Source organism: Leptodactylus fuscus, chromosome 1, assembly GCF_031893055.1.
Source record: "Leptodactylus fuscus isolate aLepFus1 chromosome 1, aLepFus1.hap2, whole genome shotgun sequence".
Taxonomy (NCBI): domain Eukaryota; kingdom Metazoa; phylum Chordata; class Amphibia; order Anura; family Leptodactylidae; genus Leptodactylus; species Leptodactylus fuscus.
Window position 1 is genome coordinate 57,149,682 of NC_134265.1, and position 23,675 is coordinate 57,173,356.

The 23,675-nt window shown below is 40.2% G+C and overlaps 1 protein-coding gene across 1 annotated transcript in view; it reads right to left on the reverse strand.

The window, feature by feature from the left end:
• The window catches only part of ANKRD34B (ankyrin repeat domain 34B), a 33,938-nt gene extending 16,433 nt beyond the window's left edge, over positions 1 to 17,505 (reverse strand). The window contains exon 1 of the mRNA XM_075262433.1: positions 17,391 to 17,505. The gene's annotated coding sequence lies outside the window, so the exon portion shown is untranslated. The remainder of the gene's footprint in view (positions 1 to 17,390) is intronic.
• Positions 17,506 to 23,675: the final 6,170 nt, after the last annotated feature.

Below are 23,675 nucleotides of genomic sequence, written 5' to 3' on the forward strand. Positions count from 1 at the left end.
AAAATCCAAAAACTGGTGAAAACATCGGGGTGCATTAGATTCCACACTCCAAAATAGTGATAGGCAACTGGTAGAAGTTTACTTGCCTAATCTGTTCCCTTGGACATTATAGGGAATACCTGTCCCTGGGAATTGCAAACGGCAACTCCTTACACAGGCGGTAAAGCGGGACTTTGTAAAAATAAGTGTCTTGTCTGATCTTGCCGTAGATTCTGCAGCTGATTCGGCCTCAGAACCTGCAGTACGAGCAACTATAATGATTAGGGCCCATTCATTGGAGTCTAATCAGCAAGGGAAAGCAGCAGCAGAGAGCTTAGGGGCTGAAAATGAAGAGGAATTTAAGTTCTTAAATTCTTCTTCCATTCAAGCGGTGTGAACATACTCTAAGTAAAACATTTTATTATATACAGTTTGTTCAAGAACAGGTAGCTGTTTATTCTTTAAATGCTGTGGTTACTATTGACCATAGTATTTAAAAGGTTAAATGGAACAGATTCTGACAGTGCGGGAGACACAGCACTATTCCTTCGCAAGGGAACTGATGTAGAAAGTCTATAAATAAAGCCCATTAGTGACCAATGTAAAAAGCCTATATATGTTGATCACTAATGGGCTAAACATATTTTTGAGGTAACTGTATATATCTGTAAGGTTTTTCTTTGTAGCAGTCACCTCATTTACATCAAAGACAGTATAACAATAGATGTTAACACCAAAATAGATAATGCCACTGACCTATCACTGCATCCACTACTGACAATAGATGATACATCTTATCTACTTTCTCTGTAACCCAGGACATGTCTACAAAACTCTCCCTTAGGTCGGGCCCCAAGTGGTGTAAATGCCGAGGAGGGGCGGGGGGGGGGGGGTTCGCATGAAAGGGGCGGGACCGAGCGGAAAGGGGGCAGGGCCTAGCGGAGCGAGCGGCGTTCACAGGCAGAGAGAGGACCTGCTCTCTGCCTGAGTGTGAGGGGCGGCCACTGGAGCAGCGCTGCGTTCAGCAGGGCCGCCCAATACACCGCTCGCTTCCCGTGTCGGGCTGCAGACACGGTGACGCTAAGCCAGTCAAGGACAGCTTGTCCTGGACTGGCTTAGGTCAGCAAAAATGCCGCCCTCCTGAGGCCCTGGCATAGCGCCGCCTGAAGCGGTCGCTTCAGGTCGCCTCATGGGAGGTGCGACGCTGTCCTGTGGCCATGACTATGTAGTAAGGTATATCACTTTACCCTTTGTTCACATCAGCATTTGGATTCTGTCTAGGGGAAGTCCACACGAGGACCCTCCCCGAACGGAATACCAAACGCAAGTGCATGAGGTGTACAGTGAAAGCACAAGAACCCCATAGAATAAAATGGGGTCCGTGTGCTTGCCACGAGATCTCCACTGGGATCTTGCGGACAGGAAAGTAGTTCACCATCTACTTTCCTCTCCACATGATTCATGCGGGCAGCGCGTGGCAAGCACACAGACCCCCATTATAGTTTATGGGTTCTGTGTACTTTTACAGCACAGCGCTTGCAATTGCGTTGGTATTCAGTTCGGCGGGGGCCCCATGCGGACTCTGTTAACAGAGCAGATGAGATATTCATAAAAGATGGGATCCCCCATAATCCTGTACAGAAAATAGAACAGAAACATCTACAATCATAAAATAAAAACAAAATGTAAAAAAGTGCTGCATTACAATAACTGGCTTTCATAAATATATTTTTATTATATATTATAAATTTTAAATTATTTAATAATTATAATAATATATATACAATATATATATATATGTTATAAGCTGATGCCTGGTCAGGTAATGGAGGGGGTGTACATCTCACCGAGACTACTCAGGTGGGTGAGATGAGAAAACTCCAGAAGAAATGTTTGTTCTCAGCAGACAACTTTCATCTGCTGAGCATTTTGGTAAATGCTCAGTATTGGGCTGGATTTTTAGGAATGGGTTGGTAGTGGGACCTGTCATTCCACCCCCTCCAGTCCACACTTTGGGGATGTTCCAGCAGCGACTCAGCTGCAGAGAGTCTCTCATCAAGGGAGCTTAAGAAGCCAGCTCCAGCAGCAACACTTTGGCAGAGCTTGGCTGGAGTGCCAAACAGAGAGGTCATATTTTTGGAGCTGTGTCCTGACTGATTCTACTGGCTTCTGATTTCTGTTATTCTAGGTGAGGTAACCTATTCTATGTTTAGTTACAGCCTAGCCGGGCAGGGATTTATTTTTGTATCGTTTCCTTTTGTTGCTGCACTACCTTTTTGAGTGAAAATAAAACTCTACCTTTGTTTTGGACTAAAGAAACTGGACTTGTGTGTCTATGCCACCCCACCTAGCAACCCCAGACCCTGACAATATACATATTTGTATATATTGGTGACACATTCCTTTTAAGAACCTATTATGACACCTGCACAACAAGTGAAACGATCAACTTTATATCCATTGATTTGTCTACCAAGCAAGGGTTTGATCCCCTTCTAAGTAATAGGCGAATGGTCTTCTAATAACATTCTAATGACATTATATAAGACAATGTAATCACATCCTTGCTGCAAAACTTTCTGAATTCAATTAAAAAAAACACAAAACCAAGATCAGAGGACATTTTATGATCGCAAATATTGTTTTTGTTATCCTCCGTACTTTCTACTATCTAACCAGTGATCACAGAAGTCTTCTAGCAATTCTCAGAACTCATTAAAACCCTCTGAACAGCATTTGAAGGAAGCAAAAATAAATTCCCCGTTGTGATAGAAAAATATATTTTGGATGAAGATAGAAATCAAGTCGGATAAAGGATAATGAAGTAAGTAAATTCATGATCCATTATTCTTTATTAGGAAAGATCCAGCAACATTTGTGTATATTCTCTCCCCAAGTACTACTCATTGGTATTCCAGAGGTGCAAATGAATTCCCAGCTTAGACTCCCAAGTGGAGTTGTAAATTAGTTAACAGAAAATAAGACCACAAATCAAAGTGCTACATGTTTTATCATTTGTTGTCGTGTTTTAATATTCCTCAAACACAACAAAGAAAAAAACATTACAGGAAAATATTGTAGATGGACATAGCCATGCACTCTTTTTGAGCCATAATCTAAAGACTAGGTGGGACACTGATGTTGCTTTACGAAAGTTGTGTAGGCCTTCGAAGGAAACGTGTCACCAAAAATGGCCTATATTTTAAACCAAGTTTTTATGAGAAACGTATATTTTAAGAATTTGTAATGATTTTATTTTTACTTCTCCATGTCACATATATATATATATATATATATATATATATATATATATATATATATATATATATATTTTAAATGTAGATTGTGAGCCCCACATAGAGCTCACAATGCACATTTTTCTCTATCAGTATATCTTTGGAATATGGGATGGAAATCCATGCAAACACAGGGAGGACATACAAACTCCTTGCAGATGGTTTTATGCCCTTGGTGGGATTTGAACACCAGGACTCCAGCGCTGCAAGGCTGCAGTGCTAACCACTGAGCCACCGTGTGGCCCCTCACTTTCTATATTTTAAGCTTAAAGGGGTTGTCCCATCACAAGGATCCTATCTATACTACTTGTTAATGTGGATGTAAGACTTTTCCTAAATACACTGCTTCAGCACTGCTTTGTTTGTCCACTATCTTACTTTATTCAATTCATTGTTGACACAGCCCTCGACTTATCTGCTCAAAAGTCAAGTGATGTATCTGCTGCTCTCAGGGGGGAGGGAGGAGGGGCTAAGTGCACGGGAGCCAGCCTGTGTTTCTAGCTATTCCTGGGTCTACACCACGTGACTTAGCTCCCTGCTATCAGATAGGGGAGAGGAGCTGCTTTAATTTCTGAACTCGTCTTCTGTTCTCCCAGTTATCAGGCTAGCTAATTCAATTGTGCTCATTATGGCAGAGACAGGCAGACTCTGTATGTAACACAGAATGGAGTTGCTCCTGCCTGTACTTCATAGTCCAATATTGTGCATATAGTGTTGTTTGAGGACCTTTGATGACATCACAGGCCCTTCAGCCGCCCCATAGGATCATGCTATGTGGTGGGCGGAGCTACACAGTAATTTGGGGGCGGGGCTAAACTACAGGATGCATGTAAAACCCCGCCCACCAAATGATGCAAGAAACCAGGAAGAAAGAGAAGATTTTACAGTAGTGAAGACTGGTGAGTATGCGACGTGGGAATACCCCTTTAATACTAGTCTTACACTTGCTAATTCTGTAGGGGTTTTAATTTCAACAGTGACCTCATGTACAAACAAGATTGACATTATCACAATAGAAGTTCACCCCTATAAAGATAACACCCATTGTGATGCATCATTATATCCACTACTGACAATAGCTGATGTCCCCCCTCCCTGCACAGAAATATATCTAGAAAACTCTCATAAAGACCTCAGTGAGTCGGCTCCACTCTTTTGCGGCTTATAGCCATGACTATGATGTAAAGTATATGATATAACACATTGCAATACAGAAATATTGCAATGTACTATACAAGCAATCACATCCAAGTTCCAGTATGGGGATAATTACAAATAAAAATAAATAAAATGCGGTAAATAAAAATAGAATTAAAAAACAAACAAACATAAAAATTCACATATAACCAAAAATGGTACCAATAGAAATGACAGCTGATCCCACTGAAAACAAGTGCTCATAGATCTGATGATGGAAAATAAAAACTCATGACTCTCAGAATGTGGTGACACTAAAACACATTATTTTTTGGAAATAGGTGATACTTACCAGTAGAATAAAAATAACATGTTATTTAGGATGTCCAGTGCACCACAAAAAATGTAGAACATAAAAAATGATGGAGAAACTTAATGGTTTTTTACCATGCTGCAAAAAAAAAAAGTTAATAAAATTTGATCAACAAGCTAATCCTCATATGGTTATATCAACAATAAAAGTAAAAAGTTATATCTTTTAATCACTTCCCTTCAATTTGAATTTTTGACTCCCTGCCTTCCAAACCCCATAACGTTGTTATTTTTTCTGTTCAAAGAGTCATGTGATGGCTTAATGTTTGCAGGACAAATTGTACTTTATAATGGTACAATGTATTCTGTACAGTGTACTAGGAAGCTGGAAACAAATCGAAATGGGGGAGAATTGGAGAAAAACTGCATTTGTGCAACTTTCTTACGAGTTTTATATAGACGTTGCCTTTACCATGAGAGATTATTATGATTACTATAAATCTAATATAAATGCAGATTAAATAATGTGCACAGTAAATGTGTATTACATTACACAGGTTTGTATAGAACACTTGCCATGCTTCTACAGAAAATCGCAAACAAAGAGCATAGCACCCAGAAGAGAGTAATACAGTGTAATAACATAGAAATACTCCCTGGTAAGTAAGGCCCTCTTATACAGCATGTTCTTACCAATGAATATCAGAACCACATGAAACAGAAAAAATAAGGTACGTATGACACTCAAAATGAACAAAAAAGAAACTATAAACATACAGTAATAAATACAATTTTCAAAGTAAATAACATTAAATACATAGACAGGACAAGAACGAAAGTGTGGCTGTATACAAAAATAGCCCACAACAACAGGGGTCCTTTTGGTAAATCACCACGGCTAAGAGTAAATGTAAGAGACACAACAGTGTATGTATATTACCTCCAAAGTGACTCAATAAATATCCATATCATATAGCAAATATTGCATATACACATAAATATAGGTCTCAATACATACACCAGCAAAGAAAGAGGCTAAATTTCCTCCATATAAGGCTCAGTAGAAATGACGTAGGGAACAATTTTCACAAAGATGAGGTATTGCTAAAGTAATATACACAAGCAAGATCCAAATAGGACCACAAGCCCAGTCTAAACTGATAACCCTAGATCATGAGGGTAGCTGTTAAATCCCTGTATGTTGCTAAAGTCGCAAGAGGAGATAGAAAATGGACTCAGTGTTATCTTTGTGTTTACAGAGAGAGATAGCGACACTGTACGAGTCTTTAGCAGCAAACTGCAATTGTACTGTAGATAAAAGCGAGACCCCTTGATCCCCCTCATGCCATCCATCCATCCTGCTTATCAGAAATAGGCCATACATCATGGAAACACTCTGTAAACATTGGGAGGAATAATTGAACATAGCAGGGAAACAAAGCAGCATTGCCAAAGCAATGTATTTATGAAAGGTCTTGAATTTACATAATCTAGAAGTATAGATAGAATCCTTGAGATGGGGATACCCCTTTAAGGAGTTAACTCAGATACTATACAATGTGAGCATAACCGTGTGAATGCAATTCTATTAAAATAGCTTTTTGAGGAGATGGTCCTAGAACTTAGTTTAGATCTCCTATACTGTTTTCAAAAAGGATATATTGACTATTAGGGTAATGCCTGAGTGTCCGTGGTCAGAATTTATGGGCAGGTAATTTACTGGCTTAGATGCTGCCAATCTTTATGTATGTAGTACAGGGAGTGGGCCGTGTACTGCTTGTGCTGGGAGTGGGAGACTGGGGAACCCCTTGTACTCTGTGGTCTACTCAATGCTCTATGGTCTTAATGTTTTGGAATCAGTTTTTCTATGACTGCATTAATGCAGATCTATAATAAGTGAGTGTGAATAATCTCTTAAATGGCATATGGAGGCCCCATGGATTAACAGGTCACATGGTCTGTCAATATTGTTTGCAATTATAACCCCCGGGGTGAGTAACTTTGCTTTTACACTCCCCCTATGGTATAATTTCTAATATTGGAAGCAGTGCTGTTCAAACATGTTTAACTGTTTATTGCTTGCTTTGTTTCTTCTCTCTGTATCTCGTCTTTGATTTCTACTTGATTTGTAGTGTATTTCACTTTATTTGTACCTGTATGCTCAGTGGGTATCTTCGTCACATACCCTGGCTTCTTTGCGGGGATATAGAGACTACTTTTGTTACTCTCTAATGTTACATTACTTCCTTTTGTATTCAGTGCCGCTCTATATGGAGATACACTGTGTTAATGATGGATGTTTTCAGTCTATAAATACTTTTGTAACTAAATGGCACATTAAGTGTTTCCCTTTGTTTGGCCTATTCTTGGCCCATATTATATAATTATACTTGGAAGTATTCCTGTTATCTTAATAATGGTCTACTGCATGCTACATTTCACCCATTTACCATTAATGTATGTTTCCCGGTTGTTTCATATTTTTTATCAGGACTATTAATACGCCTTAGTAACCATCTCATGATGGGAAATAGGGCCAGGGGTTTCTTTGATCTAGTGCTGCAGATGGTTGCCTTAGGTATGCTGGCTCAGCAGCTTACTGTCCCTTGAAATTATATTAAACTTCTGACAACTATATAATTGCTATAATCATACAATAGTTATGAATCCAGGGACCACGTTCACTCCACATACTGACTGCTACAGTGTATTCTCCACCAGAGGCGTCTGCAGTATGTAATGTTGCTCTAGAAGGTTGCCTGACTTAATGTTCTGTCGGGACATTGCAATGTTTAGCTGCTGGACAACACCACTTGCACAGCCATTGTCACACAAGTACGAGATAACCTTATGAGTTCCTCAAGTTGGTCTCCAGCGTTGTAAACAACCCTGCTATGAAATAAGTACTCAATTCCCAATGTCCTGTTAATAAAGTAGACATAAATTTTAACCCTTGAACTGAAATCAGGACAATACAGACATAGTCCAAGCCACATAGCTATAAATGTCATGGGTCAGCCATCATAGCATTATACACTGTCTATCAATAAGTATTTGGACACCTGTGGTAGAATAGAAAAACAACAATTATTCATATCCAATAGTTGGTAGAACCCAGCAGATTTCGGATGCCTGCTGAAACTCCTGGTGTATGTGAACCATCAATTGGGTGCAGTTTCTCTGGCCAGCACTCGTCGGTCTCTATCTCCCAGTTTCGGGGGTCTACCAACTCGGGGCACATTCCAACAATCACTGTTCACCTTCCACTTCATAATCACATAGGCCACTGTCGATTTTGGGTAATTCAGTTCGCTTGCTATGTCCCTTAAGGATCGCCCATTTTTGTGGTACCTGACAATTATCCTTTTCTCGAAATCAGACAACTCTACACTTCGTGGCATCTTGCATGGGACTAATGCCAATGCACTAATGCCAATGCACTAATGCCAATGCACTAATGCCAATGCTGTTCTCTATTTAATGGCAGAAGGTGTTTCGTACATCACAACCACAGATATCTTCATTTGCATGGATGTCCAAATACTTATTGGTAGACAGTGTAGTCATAATACACTCGAGCAAGGTGAACATACTAGGGGAATATCTATCAACCCACATTTGCACAATTTTTTCAGTTTTTTTAACCTGTAAATAGGGGGAGTTAACTGTATAAAGGGGTTGTAGCATATAAATAGGTGGCTCTGTTCATTGCAAGCCACAAAAACCACATTCACCATTCCCAAAAACTATTTTCAGATGTTAGCAACTATGTGTGCATTGCTTGGGTTTTGTGCAGGATGAAGATTTCTGCAGTTGACTACAAAAACACCAATGACTTGACTTAATTGTCTTCCACTTATATCTGAGCCTTCTAATCAGGACAATGGCGGTCCCTCCACATTAATAAAGTGACAGACGTCCCCGTCCATTGACAATTCCTTCATCTCTATGGGACTGCTGAAGATAACCAAGCATGGGTAAAATGTTTCCTGAGAATAAAAAGTTATTTTAGTGAATACCACTTCCATGTCCCATGTTCCTGTTACCATGGTTTCAGGATGGTTTTTCTGATATACTGTATATATATGTGTATCTATGGGGAAAACAAAGAAATAAGAATATTGGAAAGGAATATGATTAGTTTCTCAGAAGGCATGAGGTTTTATAGCATGTGTTGTCTGCAGTGCAAACCGGGAGCAGGAGATGATTAACACCACACAATGTACAGCTGCTTGAAGCAAAGTTGAGAAAATATCATATAGCAACTTCTAAATACATTCCCAGAATTTAACTTTAAAGGCTTTGCCTGTGAAGGCAAAAAAAATAAATTAAAAAATAAAAGAAGAAATACTGAACTCACCGATTCCCTTTCACTCTCACTCTGACTCTTCCGGGTTCCCCTGGTGGTCTCTACTACCTGATGCTTCTTACAGTGATAGTTATCAGATGACGTATGTCATGGGCTTTTCAGACCTTGCAGCAGGTCTTTTCTAACAGTATATATTGTATACATAGCAGCACATATTACATGCAGTTTTTAGCAAACCATGAGTCAAGCAGAAAGTCACATTACCATGCTCATGTCGTGTCTTCTGGTTGTAGACCACAGCAGGTAGCAGCGTAGACATAGTAAACTTGTGGAAATAACTTTTCAATGGCCTGCACTGCTATATGTTGCTCGCATATGTGATTGCCTATACTTTTACACCAGTGGGGTCCACAATCACATTGGCAGTCCATGTTTTCCCCATCAACCTTTAGTGCCACTATCTGCTAACCTGCTATACTATACAATCTGAAGAATTACAATAATTATTCTGTAATAATTATTATTATAATAACTATTTGATCCCCGGTGTCAAATAAGCCTATTATTCGAACTACTTAGAATATTCTATAAAACGCATACTGTGCCTCCAAAAAAGCCTACATAATGTTGAATAAAAATCTAACAAAAGCTGTAACAGAATTACATAAGTAATACACTTGCACAGTTACTCCATTTCTTTATGTTAATCCATTATAAATGTAGGTATAGTCTCTGCCTTCATAGTAACTGGTTTACAGCCCTCCCTACAGCTGACTGACAATGCCAAGAATCAAGTAAATTAGTATCATTACCCTAAGAACAACACAGGCGTTCTTGGTTGTGATCTATACAGAACCTTTCCAATATGACCACCTTTGTGTGTGACCCTAAGACACAATTACATATCCCCGTACCTCATGGCTGGCTATATATATTACTGTAATGTGGAGCAGTTACTACAATTTTAATACTGATTTTATACTAGTATTTAAGATATAAAGATGAACGCTGTAAATGGAAAGCTGTTTCTATAGCAACTTGTCTATTTTTATATATTATATATAACACTACGATGGGATTTATGGATGAATTTAGCATTGAAATAGGACCTTAAATGAACACTATATTTGTAATATTCTATGGATCAATTAAAGGGGTATTCTGATCTGAGCCTTTCCTGGTTGATATCAGAACACCCGGCTGTTTGTGGCAGACTGAAGTGGCTGGGAGTACAGAAATGGCCAAGCCAACTGTTCCACTCTCTTTGTGAAGATCCCATAGAAGTGAATGGGATCATGGGAATCGCGTTGCCCAGCAAACTACACTGTTTCAGTGGCAGTTATGGAAACAATGTAGCTTGCTAGGCTTTTCTGTTTCTATAACTCCTTTACTTTTATATAAGTTATGTTTTCATACTCCTGGATATCTCAGGCTACTGCAGGCAGATACCGTATGTATTCTGATAACAGGCTTCAAAGGCTGATATGGGAATATCCCTTTGTCTGGTCACAAGAAGTTCAAAAGAAGTTCAAGTCCTGTGGCTAGAGGGTAACTTGCTGACCTACGGTGCTCCAACCATCAGGGCCCCCACTGGTTAAGAAAACTTTGGACTTCAGCACTTAGTCATTCTACTGAATGGAGAGGAATTGCACATTTCCAACCACCAACTCCATTCTACTTGGGTGCAGTGGTTGAGCCTCACCAATCAACTTGTTGACCCCTATCCTGTGTATGGGGATAACTAGATTTAAAATGATTGAAAAAGGACAACCCCTTTAATGATGGATTCAGCAACACAGGTTTTCATTTTGTATGATGGTTCATTATCCAATACAAACAATGTAGTTGATATATAAGCTAAGGAGGACAAGGAGGACTTTTCTCTCTGCCGGTTTTATACTGGTTTTTTTTTTTTTTTTTTTTTTTTTTTTATAGTCTCTGTGGCCCATGGGAGTTCTCAGGTAGCCACTTTTGAAACAGACAGGCTCTGTGTTTTTTGAGTTGAACACTAGCGTGAACCTAGCAACATTTGTATTTTAAGAGACTCTAAAAATACAACTTCATCTGTACACATCACTAACACATCCAAATACATGAAAATATGTAGTTTAGGTTAGTGTCTGTCTGCTGTATATAAAGGCCCAGTAAGCATAGGAGGGGAGGAGGGGAATGCAGCTGCAGCTTTTCATTTAATGGTTTGGTAAAACAACATAGAAAAATGCACATTAACAAAAACAATCCCCTACCTTATGGACTGTGGTCCAAAAATGTTGGCAAGAATTCTTTAAAGGGAACCCAATAGTCCTGACTCCCTGACATCGTGAGGGAGATGTCAATCATGTCCAGGAGGTGTGACTAGCAAAGAAACAGCGTGACTAGGTTGAAGCAAATCCCACCCATGTCACTACTTAGGATAATTTACATATATCTTTCTATACTCTCAGACATTTAGAACTTAGCTTTTCTGCACATGAAGGGCTCAGTTTACATTGAAAAAAAAAAAACACCTGACAAATTCCTTTTAAGGCTAAGGCCCCACGTTGCGGAAAAGCTGTTTTTGTTGCAGATTTTGCTGTGGTTTTTTTTAAGGCAAACCTAGGAGTGGCTAGAAAAGGAATGGGAAGGATATAGGAAGCTCTTATAGTTCCCCTTTCTGCTCAACCCACTCCTGGCCTTGGCTCAAAAAACCGCAGCAAAATCTGCAACAAAAAAAGCTACGTTAGCCTTAGCTTAAGGGGGTTTTCACACATAGGAATATAATGCTGAATTTGAAGCAGAATCCACGTCAAATTCCACCTCAAATCTGTCACCCATTCAGTTAAATGAGAGGCAGTAGCTAATTTTTTCTGCTAATATTTTCAGCTAGTATAAAAAAATAAGTGTCCTGCTCATTCTTGAGGCGGATTCCGCCTGAGAAGTCCCATTGAAATGAATAGGAGCGGAAAATAAACCTTTTCCATCAGTGCAGAAATGGACATGGAATTTGTCAAAATCTGACTATAATTTGGAATCTGACCTTGGCCAATAAAGACAAAATAGTGGCCCTATTCTCCAAATTCATCATTAAAATTTGTTTCAAATTCAGCGTCAAAATCCTCGCCTGTTTTTGACAAGCAAAAAAAAAAAAAAATCTGCTTCAAATTCCTGAAGTAGACATTTTCTGCTTGACAAATTCAGCGTCAAATTTCTATGTGTGAATAGACCCTAAAGGAATATTTGGTTTATAATCCGCTATATATGTCCCTGAAAGCCACTGCATAGTCCAGTGTTTGCAGCAGCACACTTGGAGGGTCTCCAGATTCTTTTGCATTGAAAAGGTTGCTGGTAAAACCTGCAGCAATAGTTGACATGCTGGGGACTGGAAATCCTCAGAATTTTTTGCGCAATATTTGGAAGAGACTTGGTGGAATCTGATCCATTCTGCTGCTACTGTACGCTGCAGCAAGTTAACCATATACTTTCCTATAGCCATCCTGCTGCAATGTAAACAGTGTGACTACAGCCTGAAGGGATCCTGTTGTCTATCCTGACATGTATATTTTAGCAAATCATTGTATTCCTCATGAAATATCAATTCTGGAGCATCTTTCCCCATATCTCTGCATTGTGGCCTTCCTCTTTTATACCTCCTAGTTGTCCAAATTGACAACTGAGTGTTAACATTCTCTTGTCAAAGGGGTGTGTCCCTATTATTATAAAAAGATGCAGTCAGTAGTGATTGGACAATGTCAAATTGGGTAGGGACACATCCACCAACGGGTAAGACTTGGTTCACATCTATGTTAGGTACTCCGGTCGGGTAGTCCGCTTGGGGACCTCCCCCTGGAGACCCCCCCCCCTATCCCGAATAGAATACCAAATGCATTGACAAGAGGTGAGCTTATGAAAGCACACGGACCCTATAGACTATAATGTGGTCCGTGTTTTTTCAGTGCGCTGTCATAACGAGTCATGCGGAGAGGAAAGAACTTCATGAACTACTTTCCTCTCCGCATGACTCATGCGGACACGTGCGGATAACGAACGAACCCCAATATACTCTATGGGGTCCATGTGCTTTTATAAGCTCACCGCTTGTTAATGCATTCAGTATTCCATTTGGGGGGGAGGTCCCCAAGTGTACTCCCTGAACGGAAAACCGAATGCAGATGTGAACCAGGCCTTAGTTTCATATATTGCTTTATTAGGACCAGGTTGTGTTGTTCTTGTGCTTTATATATTATACTGTTTTGTAGATTGTTGTATATGTTTTATATTCTTATAATGCCCTGTTATAGACATCATGGAGCCTCTCTAATCCAATGTGTACAGTATAAATTGGACACAATACAGATGAGTCTTATTTAGTAATGAGTCTCACCAGCATGGATCCTAATAGTGACAAGTGAGTCAGGTCTTTACCAGATTTCACTCTTGACTGTGATTTGCAGGGACATTCACATGTACAATGTATGTAATTCTCATTGAACTTGATTCATTACAGAAATTCTATATTTTCTGCACTTTCCCAACAGTTCTATTTCTAATGAAAATTTATAGTGTGTATGAGCAGCTAGATATCATTAGAGTAACCAAACCATATTCTATATGTAGTGTCAGTGTCAGACCGAAGACTCCTTTCTGCAATGTTCTTTTTTAATATGGGTCCCTCTGGCAGAGCTGGAATTGGCATATTTTTAATAAAACAAAATAAATCACTTTCTTCCAGCCAGTTTTAATCTCCTCGTATGAAGTTATTGCTAGTGTTTTCCAGCTGCTGTAGAAGAGGGCATGATCAGCCCCCAAAATCACAGAGGCAATCGATCGTATATACTGTAGTACATGACACATACACAGGAAATAACATCTAATGCTACCTCTCTGACTGAATGAGAATACAGACAGTCAATGTGATCGAGGAATCTTCGCCTGAAAGGCAATTACAATATTGGTATAGATTGGACAGGTACCTGGCAATTGTCGCCTCTGCATACAGGATAATGAACAGCACAGTGCCATAGACTATCAGTATAGTACAATAGGGTCTTAGTATAGCATAATACAGGTATAACAAGGATAGTTAACCTCTTAGTGTTTGGCAGCCACCGGAAGCATGTGCCCAAAAACATTTCAGGAATATGCCCCTTGGGTTACTACATAATGACACTACATTGTCCAAATACTATTACAGACTATCCCTACAATGGGGTTTCCTAAACTGTACCAACCAATACACAAACGCCACCTTATGGGATGTTTACACCACCATTGTGAACTTCCATTGCTCTCATCCATCATAGGATGAGAGCAACGGACTTTTAGAGCGATAGAGTGACAGACACAGATGGAGCCCCCTTTGTCTGTGTCGGTTTCCATTGACTCTAATGTGAACAACATGAAGGAAGCTTGTGCAACTTTTTTCTTCCATCAGAAAAGTAAAAAACTTCCAGCATATTTTTTACAATGAGAGTGAATATAGAAGGACAGCAGATGGATGGGGTGATGTCTATTGTCCATTGCTCTCTGCCTAGGACGGATGAGAGCAACAGACATTGAACCTATCCCAAATGTATCGTATATCTATTTATCTTGGTTGTACCCAACAGTAATAGCAGCAGTAACACGGATCTGCGCATCATATACATTGTGTTATAGGGGAGTCCATAAAATAACTCTAGTTACATCTCAGTACTAAGTTCCCCCAAAAGTGCCCTTACAAATAAGGAAATCAGATACGAACCAGCAAGTCGCAATGCTTGCTTAAAGGGGACCGGTCTCCATCCCCGGCATGTCTGTTTTATGAAATACTTGCATTCCCCTGAAATAGCAACTCTGAAGCATCTTTTCTTATAACGCTGCTGATCCGTTCCTCTGATATTTCCTCTTGAAAATAATGAATATATTGACATCTGGTTTCTACCATTGCATTTGTAGTTGGGTATATCCCTTCTGACACTGGTAGCATGGTTGGACAGTGTCTCAGTGTCTGGGAAGTATGACACACCTCAAACTAGTAACACCTAACAGTAATTGTATTCATAAATTTCTAGGAGGAATAACAGAGGAATTGCACAAGGAAAAGATATTCCAGAGCTGATAGAAAACTGGGAAGTCAAGAGACCACAGATCGGTCAGAAGAGCCAACAAGTCCTCTATAATACGACACGCTTATTCCTTCCATGGCCTTGCACTGCTCTCTATACCAGTAACATGAAATGACATGGGTGCAGCCAATCGCCAGGTGTGACTATCTCCTACTGCACCAACCTCCATAGTCCATGATCAGCACTGGGGCAAACAGGACAGTAGACAGGATCACAGATGTGCCAGGCTATGAGACAGTCAGGAACCAAAGATTGAACATAATACTAAACAAGGAAAACAGCACTAGACATGGAGAATACCAATACAGAGTTGTAATGATGGGGAAAGAAGATGCAACATGGGGATGAAAAATCAGATGCCACAAGTAAATTAGTAGGCAAAGCAATTTTACATTGAAGAACACAAGACAGTCTCGCTGAATAGTGGCACAGTAGCCGCCAGTGGCCCCATAACACTAGCAAGTGATGCCCCCATAGTACAGCTGACGTAATAACACACGCAGATACACAGCCAATAACGTAGCCAGTGAAGCTATTATGTAGATGTATCTCCTCCATGCTGATGAGCTCCTCCTTCACTGGAGGAAGTTACATGAGAGTAGCCAATCTGATGTGTATTACTTTATTTTCCTGTTGCCAAGCGCTACTATAGAGAACTTCTGCCAGGACAGACGTAGACTATCTGGGTACAACTCCAGTAATCAGGACTAGTGCACTGAATGCACAACTCCGGGGTAGTATATAGTATACCTACTGCAATGCACTATGGTGATATCCAATATGACTTCAAAGAATAATACATCCCAACTATATATTAGAATATAGCTCCATAGATAGCTATAGAATATAGTAACCTGACAATATATTAGAATATAGCTCTATATATATCTATAGAATATAGTAACCTGACTATATATTAGAATATAGCTCTATATATAGCTATAGAATATAGTAACCTGACTATATATTAAAATATAGCACCATATATAGCTATAGAATATAGTAACCTGACTATATATTAGAATACAGCTCTATATATAGCTATAGATTATAGTAACCTGAATATATAAGAAAATATAGCTCCATATATATAGCTATAGAATATAGTAACATGACTATATATTAGAATATAGCTCTCTGTATAGCTATAGATTATAGTAACCTGACTATATATCAGAATATAGCTCCATATATAGCTATAGAATAAAGTAACATGATTATATATTAGAATATAACTCCATACATAACTTCATACAATTTTAAACAATACAGTATTCTTGATAAGTTATAATACTGCAATTGCGTAATATGCTGTACACATGGCCATAATATAGAGTGTAAGTATGGTAGTACACATACAGAATATACTGCCATATACTGTATAATAGTGTTTTATAGTGGTCACACACAGTATAATATGAATGGTCATGATATAGCTTTATGGAGTCATAAATAGTATAATAAAATATGACTATGTATAATAATCTCATGCCATAGTAATCATATACAGCATAATATATGTATATATTATATAGAATAACATAGCAATATAGAAGCCACATAAAGTACAGTCTAAACAACTATATAATACCTATGTAATAGCACCATAATAGTATAATTTAGATATGTTATAATATGCAATCTATAGATATAGATATAATAGAACTATAATAGCCACATACAGTTTAGTATACATCACTATACTAATAGTATAGCAATAGTATAGTGTAGTATAGTGCTATAGTAGTTATAAATAGCACAGTAAACAGTACACATATATCCAACACTATAATAGTCATATTCTTTAATAGTCATATTCTTTATAGTATTCATTACTATATTCATATAAATATGGCATATACACAATTGACCCATCTATTATCTACATATGACTATGTATATCACTATATTCTATAGACTAGCACATATACACACAGAGCAGTATATAATGGATATTCTGCATGCTTCCCCTAATACTACTGTACATATACCTTCTAGCTCTGGGTACAGTAGGCTGTCAGTATATTAATACAGTGGTTTCCTGACTGCAGGTGTTCCTGGACATTTTGTTGCCAACATATAGTGTAATGCTGTACACTACATATGTACTTGTCATATAGTGCAGGGTACAGCACGGATACAAAGGTAACATTTTATATCAGGACAAAAGTTACTATCACTATACAGCAGAATTGTCCCACACATGGAAAAAGTGCAATGTGCCCACGATGGTGCCCACTGGATCTGCTGGGTATAAGGAAGCCCTGACCTTACCTGCAGATGATCAGATGTCAATCACAGAAGTAGGATCAGTGCAGCACATGAGCCCAAAGTAGTGTCAGCAGTCCCCTGGCTGCAGGAAGTGGAGCAGTGGCGCCCCCAGGAGTTGGTGGCAGCGGCTGGTGGGGTGACTGGCACAGGGTTACCCCCTCTCTCTCCGCTTACATTGCAGTGGTGAGTGGCTCAGAGCCTGAGCTCTTCTCTCTGCAGCCCAGCGCCGCCTCCGCTTCCACCTCCGCCTCTGCAAGTCTGAGCAGAGGAACCTGCTGCTGCAGCAACTCACAAGTGGCAAAGCAGGCTGCCAGGGAAATCTCTGCTGCTGCTGCCTCCTCCTCCTGGGGATGCAACAGGGATCTGGGGGCGGCACAGGCAGAGGAGGGAGACTCTCGCCCCCATTCTTCAGGCAGGGACAAGTTGCAGCTGCAGAAGTCTTATCTGAGGGGGATGATACATTGGCATGGATCAAGGAGTGTGCAAATCTGTCTGTAAACCACCCTGACTAGTGCTTGTGCCCTGGGACTGTGTGTCTGCCAGTGTGCAAGCCAAGGAGTGAGGTGTGAGATACCAACTAATTCCTGCTGCTATACCAAAGTGATCAGATCTGATCAGCAAGTCAAAGTCAACAGATCTGATCATCCAAAGTGATCAGTTCAAGTCAAAGTGATCTGATCGGATTGAATTTATTGGGAAAATGTCATCTGCAGATAGGACTATATCTTACAATTGTAATGTATTAAGAAACTTAATGGGTTAATGATATTGCACAAGCGGTATATACAGTAATGCCCATCCTATCTGCAGACAGCATGTTATAGAACAGTATATAATATCTGATATTACACAAAAATACAGAATAATTGTGTAATTTATGCTGCTGGGAATACGCACACAATAAGAAGTAGTACTTGCTGCAAATCCTGCTCATTGATAAACTGCAGACGCCTCCACCCACCTGTCAGTGACTGACAACCAGCTCTGGATTGAAGCCTGTCAGTCAATGACAGGTAGACAGAGGAAGGACCCCAAGTCTTTCACCCAGGACTCACAGCGAGACGATTTGCACAGTGTAGAATTAATGACATATTATTGTGTAATGCTATGTAATAAAATATATGAGCCTGGACTGCACCCTTTTTTCTATACTGTGCTACCCACAGACAGGGCATCACTATAAATGTGACAGATTGGCACTTAAAGGGAACCTGTCACCAGGCTTGTGCTTCGCTATCTGCCACTTGCTACATTGATACGGTGGAATTTGTAGCTAATTTTGAGGATCCCCCCCATAATCAGCTCCAAAACAGACAAATTTGTAAGCAGGATCCTATAAAAACCTTCTCCGCACTTGGTGTTGCCATAGATTCTGCAGCCAATTTAGCCGCAGAAACCGCGGTGCGAGGCTCTTACTGATCAGCGTCATGGCAGAAAGACAAAGCTCTGCTGTGGCTCTCCCTATGGGTTTCACAGGGCCAGAATTAGGAATGACCACCTCAAACTCGCCCTCCAAATGACGCTGTGTGAACCTGACTTTACATGTCACTATGGTGTAGTTTTCATGAAATCGGTCTATTATGTAAGTGCTGGCTCAGCGCTCTAGGGGGCAGATTTATTAAAATGGTGTAAAAGCAAAACTATACTATATTGCCCATAGCAACCACTGACAGCGCAGCTTTCATTTTGTATTCTGTTCCTGAGACATAAATGCTGCATTGTGATTGGTTGCTATGGGCACCCTGGACAGTTTTGCTTTAGGAGCATTTTAATAAATCTGCACCTGGGAGCTACAGGTCTTCTAAGGCCCGATTCACATCTGCACATGGGTTTCTGTTTGGGGAGTCTGCTTGGGGACCCCCCAAATGGGAACCTAACTCACATAAAAAAGCGGTTACCTTGGGAAACCCGTGGGGTCTGTGTGCTTTCCGAATGACATAGGGGGCGTTCACACTACCGTCATTGTCCGACAGGTAGTGTCCGCTGCTAGTGTCCGCTCAAAATCTGGCACGGACATTAGGAGCGGACACTAGCTGTGTCCGTGACACTTGTCATTCATTTAAATGGCGTTCGGGTGTGTTCTTGTGCACTCCGTGCCTGTCCTTAACTGTCCATTTGTAAAGATGTCCAACTTTTCAAGCGGACAGAAAAACCTACATGTCGGGTTTTTCTGTCCGCTTGAAAAGTCGGACATCTTTACAAACGGACAGTTAAGGACAGGCACGGAGTGTAAAACAACGCACCCGAACGCCATTTAAATTAATGAAAAGTGTCACGGACACAGCTAGTGTCCGCTTCTAATGTCCGTATGAGATTTTGAACGGACACTAGCAGCGGACACTACCTGTCGGACAATGACGGTAGTGTGAACGCTCCCATATGTGGAGAGAAAAGTGCTACTTGCAGCACTTTTCTCTCTGCATTTTTCAAGCAGATAGAGGAATGGAGGTGACAGTCAGGAGTCCTTCCTATTCATGAGTTGCAGGCCAAGCCGCCCACCTGACTGACAGACAAATTTCTTCCTATGCTCTGACTGACAACTTTCTCCTTAGGCCTGGTTCACATCTGCGTCGGTAATCCATTTGGGGAGTCAACATGGGGACCCCTCGAATGGACTACTGAACGCATTGGCAAGCAGTGTGCAGTGAAAGCACTCAGACCCCATAGACTATAATGGGGTCACTGTCTCTGCACGGAAGATGTGGACAGAAAAGTACTTCACGGTCTACTTTTCTGTCCACATGACACGTGTGGACACCAAGCAGAAAGCACACGGATCCCATTATAGTCTATCGGTTCCGTGTGCTTTCACTGTATACCGCATGCCAATGTGTTCGATATTCTGTTCGGGGGGTCCCGAATGGATTACCAATGCAGATGTGAACTAGGCCTTAGGAAGAAGGCGGTCAATTTGTGGTGGAAGGTTGGGGGAGCCTGAAGCTCGCAACTACTGGTCACAATGCTAACGTGACGTTGTATATGATATACTGTGTAAACCTGCTGACTGACTCCATTTTAAGGTAGGTTTACATGGAGTTTTTTTGCAGGGAAATTTTGAGGTGAAACCCACTTCAAAAAACACCTCCCAGCTCTTCCATTCAGTGAGATTCAGGCAGATTTTTCCCTCTAGATTTTTTTCCTGTCTTCCAATGGGAGGCAGAATCCACCTCAACATAGGCCATAGTCATGTAATATACAGTCCATGGTCATGTGATGATACACAGGTGCACAGCTCGTTACCAGGCAGAGGTCTGATTAATGTGATGTGAGCATGACAAGCTGTGCACCTGTGTGTCATCACATGACCGTGGACTGTACTTCACATGACCGTGGACTGTACTTCACATGACCGTGGACTGATTATTATCCACGCAAAGTAAACAATGAATGACAGCAAGCAGAGATTTAGAAAACTGCAAGGAATTGTTACAGAAAGTATATTGGGAAAATTGTATATCTTTTTATTATACAAACATTAACATTTGTCTCTCAATATTTGTCTGAAACTGGACAACCCCTTTAACTGAGATTCAGTGTTGCTATGTTCACACTTGCACTCAGTGTCCGGTGTGTGCATTCCACCGAGTTTCCGTCTTCAGCTCCGGTGAAACTGCAGAGGGGACGGAAACCCATCGGTTAGCTTTAAAACCCATTCCCTTTAATGGGTTTGTAAAGGTGAGTGCCGGTGTCCGCCTGCAGCCTGTCTGCGGTAGCCAGACAAAAAGTCGGACATGCAGTAGGTATCATGTAGACTAAACTTCTTAGTAAAACCATAACAGGTTTTTTTAGGTTTTATCTACAGAAAGATTAACATTGTATAATGAAAGCTTCAGCGACTTCTATGTTTTACCATTTTCACTATCTCTGCAGTCACTGAATAGAATTATTCTTGCATCCAGTGGTTCAGACCAATATAGACTTAATATTTTCTGGAGCCAAGAATTGGGTACAATTTATCTGGTCTTAACAGTCCTCTGTGAGCTAAAGACCACATTCCATGGTAGTATTCTGCTCAGGGTTTTACATCAGTATATGAAAGCCAAAACTAGTAACTGGTCCAAAGTCTAGAAGATACAAATCTTTCCATTATACCTTTTGTTGGTGTAGGTTTCATTACTAGTTTGAGAGTAGATACATTGTGCCATTAATATATTTAGAGCCACAGCCTGAATATAATGGCAGCAAATTCTAAATTGTAAGATCTTGCGAGCAGGGCCCTCAGTCCCATTGTGTGAAATGACTTTCTTTGTAATGTATCTTTCTGTCTGTATTTGAACCATACAAATTGTACAGCGCTTCGGAATATGTTGGCGCTATAGAAATATTTTTTTATTATTAATAATAATAATAAATTGTATTAGTGCTGTACAGTTTTCAGCTGCTGGACTTAAAGTGATGCTGGTTCATGGTCCCGATATGTCTATTTTAGTAAATATCTGTATTTCCAATTAAATAATTCTGGGGTATGCTAATCTGGTAGCACGACACCAGATTCATAAATTACCAGGAGGAATGAGAGAGGAAAAGCATAACACGAAAAGATGCTTCAACATTGTTTTCTATGTTAGGACAAGCAACAGGTCGTCTTTAAGGAGTACCTATCACCAGGTCTGAAATGTCATACAGCTATCACACTGAAAACTTGTTTATCCAAAACAGTTCAGCTATTCCAATGATATAAGCCCTTATAGTGTTGATGTATACTAGCCAAGAGGGCAATAACAATGCATGATATACAGAACACAGAGACCCTGCCCAGAGCGAAACCACAGTGATACTGTCCACTTGGTTAGTATACCTTAAATTGTACCAATAATAATAATTCATAATAATACCAATACTAAAAGGGCTTATAGCTTTGGAATAGCTGAATGGGTTTGGACAAACATAACACCAAAATGCTCAGTGTGACATCGCCTGTCAGGTTATGTATGTCATTGGGCTATCAGACCTGGTCACAGCTCTACTTTAAGCAAAAATGTTCCCATTCATTGACAGCAAAAAGAGATAAATGATGAGAAAGTAAAGCGAAAAGTATGGTACTGTTACTGTACAATGAATACATATTAAGAGTAGATTCACATCTGCTTTGTTTGTTCATTCGACCATCATAAAGCTACTTTTTTGTCCAGCGATTTCAGTAAAAAAAAAAAAAAAAAAAATACAGATATCCCAAGAAGATCGTACAGACCCCATTACAGTCAACAGGGTCCCTCAGGCTCTGTTCATGTCTGCTATTTTTGAAGTCCATTATTCCGTTCTCTGGTGTTGAGCAAAACAATGGACAGCTCTGTGCAAGTATGAACTTAGCTTAAGTATGTAAAATAATAAAACCCCTTTAGGCCGGGACTCCACGGGCCGGAAATGCCACAATGTACCCGGGGCGGAAACGCCACGGGGAAAATCTGTACGTTTTACAGTACTTGCAAAGTGGATGGGATTCACGCGAATCCCATGCCCACTTTGCGGAAACAAAAATGCAGCGCGGGCATGCTGCGATTTCCAAAACCGTTGTGGTTTTGAAAATCGCAGCATGTCAATAATATCTACGGAAACGCCGGCGGCGTTCCCATAGATATGATTGTAACAGAAAGTCTGCGGAGGAAAACTCAGTGAACTTTCTGTTCAAAGCACTGCGGGAACAACTGCGATGCTTTCACGTCGCGGTTGTTCCCACAAAGCTTTAACACAGCGTTTCCAGCCCATGGGGCCTTAGTCTTAGGCTGAGGCCGCACATTGCAGGATTGCAGTTTTTTATGTTGCAGATTTTGCTGTACATTTCTGAGCCAAGCCTAGGAGTGGCTACAAAAGGAATGGGAAATATATAGGAAGTTTTTATACTTCTACCTTTTGCTCAATCCACTCCTGGGTTTGACTCAAAAAACTGCAGCAAAATCCGCAACAAAAACTCAGTCTCTGTGGCACCATACTATGAAACCTTAGCTATTCTGTGTGCCCCCAAAGAGTGCCATACATTATCTCCTCATAGATATTCTCTCTGATATTCAAGATGAGAATATCTGTATAATGCAGCAAGAAATGGCCATTGCATTATACAGTACATCTGCACTAGTTGATAAATGCTACAGAGCTATATTATGGCTATTAGGATCCACTCACATGGAGGAAAATGGTGTGGAATTTCCTAAAGGAACCCATTGAAGTCAATGGGAGGCTTTTTTTTCAGCGCTAAAATTCCACACCAAATTCCTGACCATTTTCCTCTGTGTGAATGGACCCTTACAGATCTAACACTGAGAACCCTCATTGTACACATCAGATCATCAA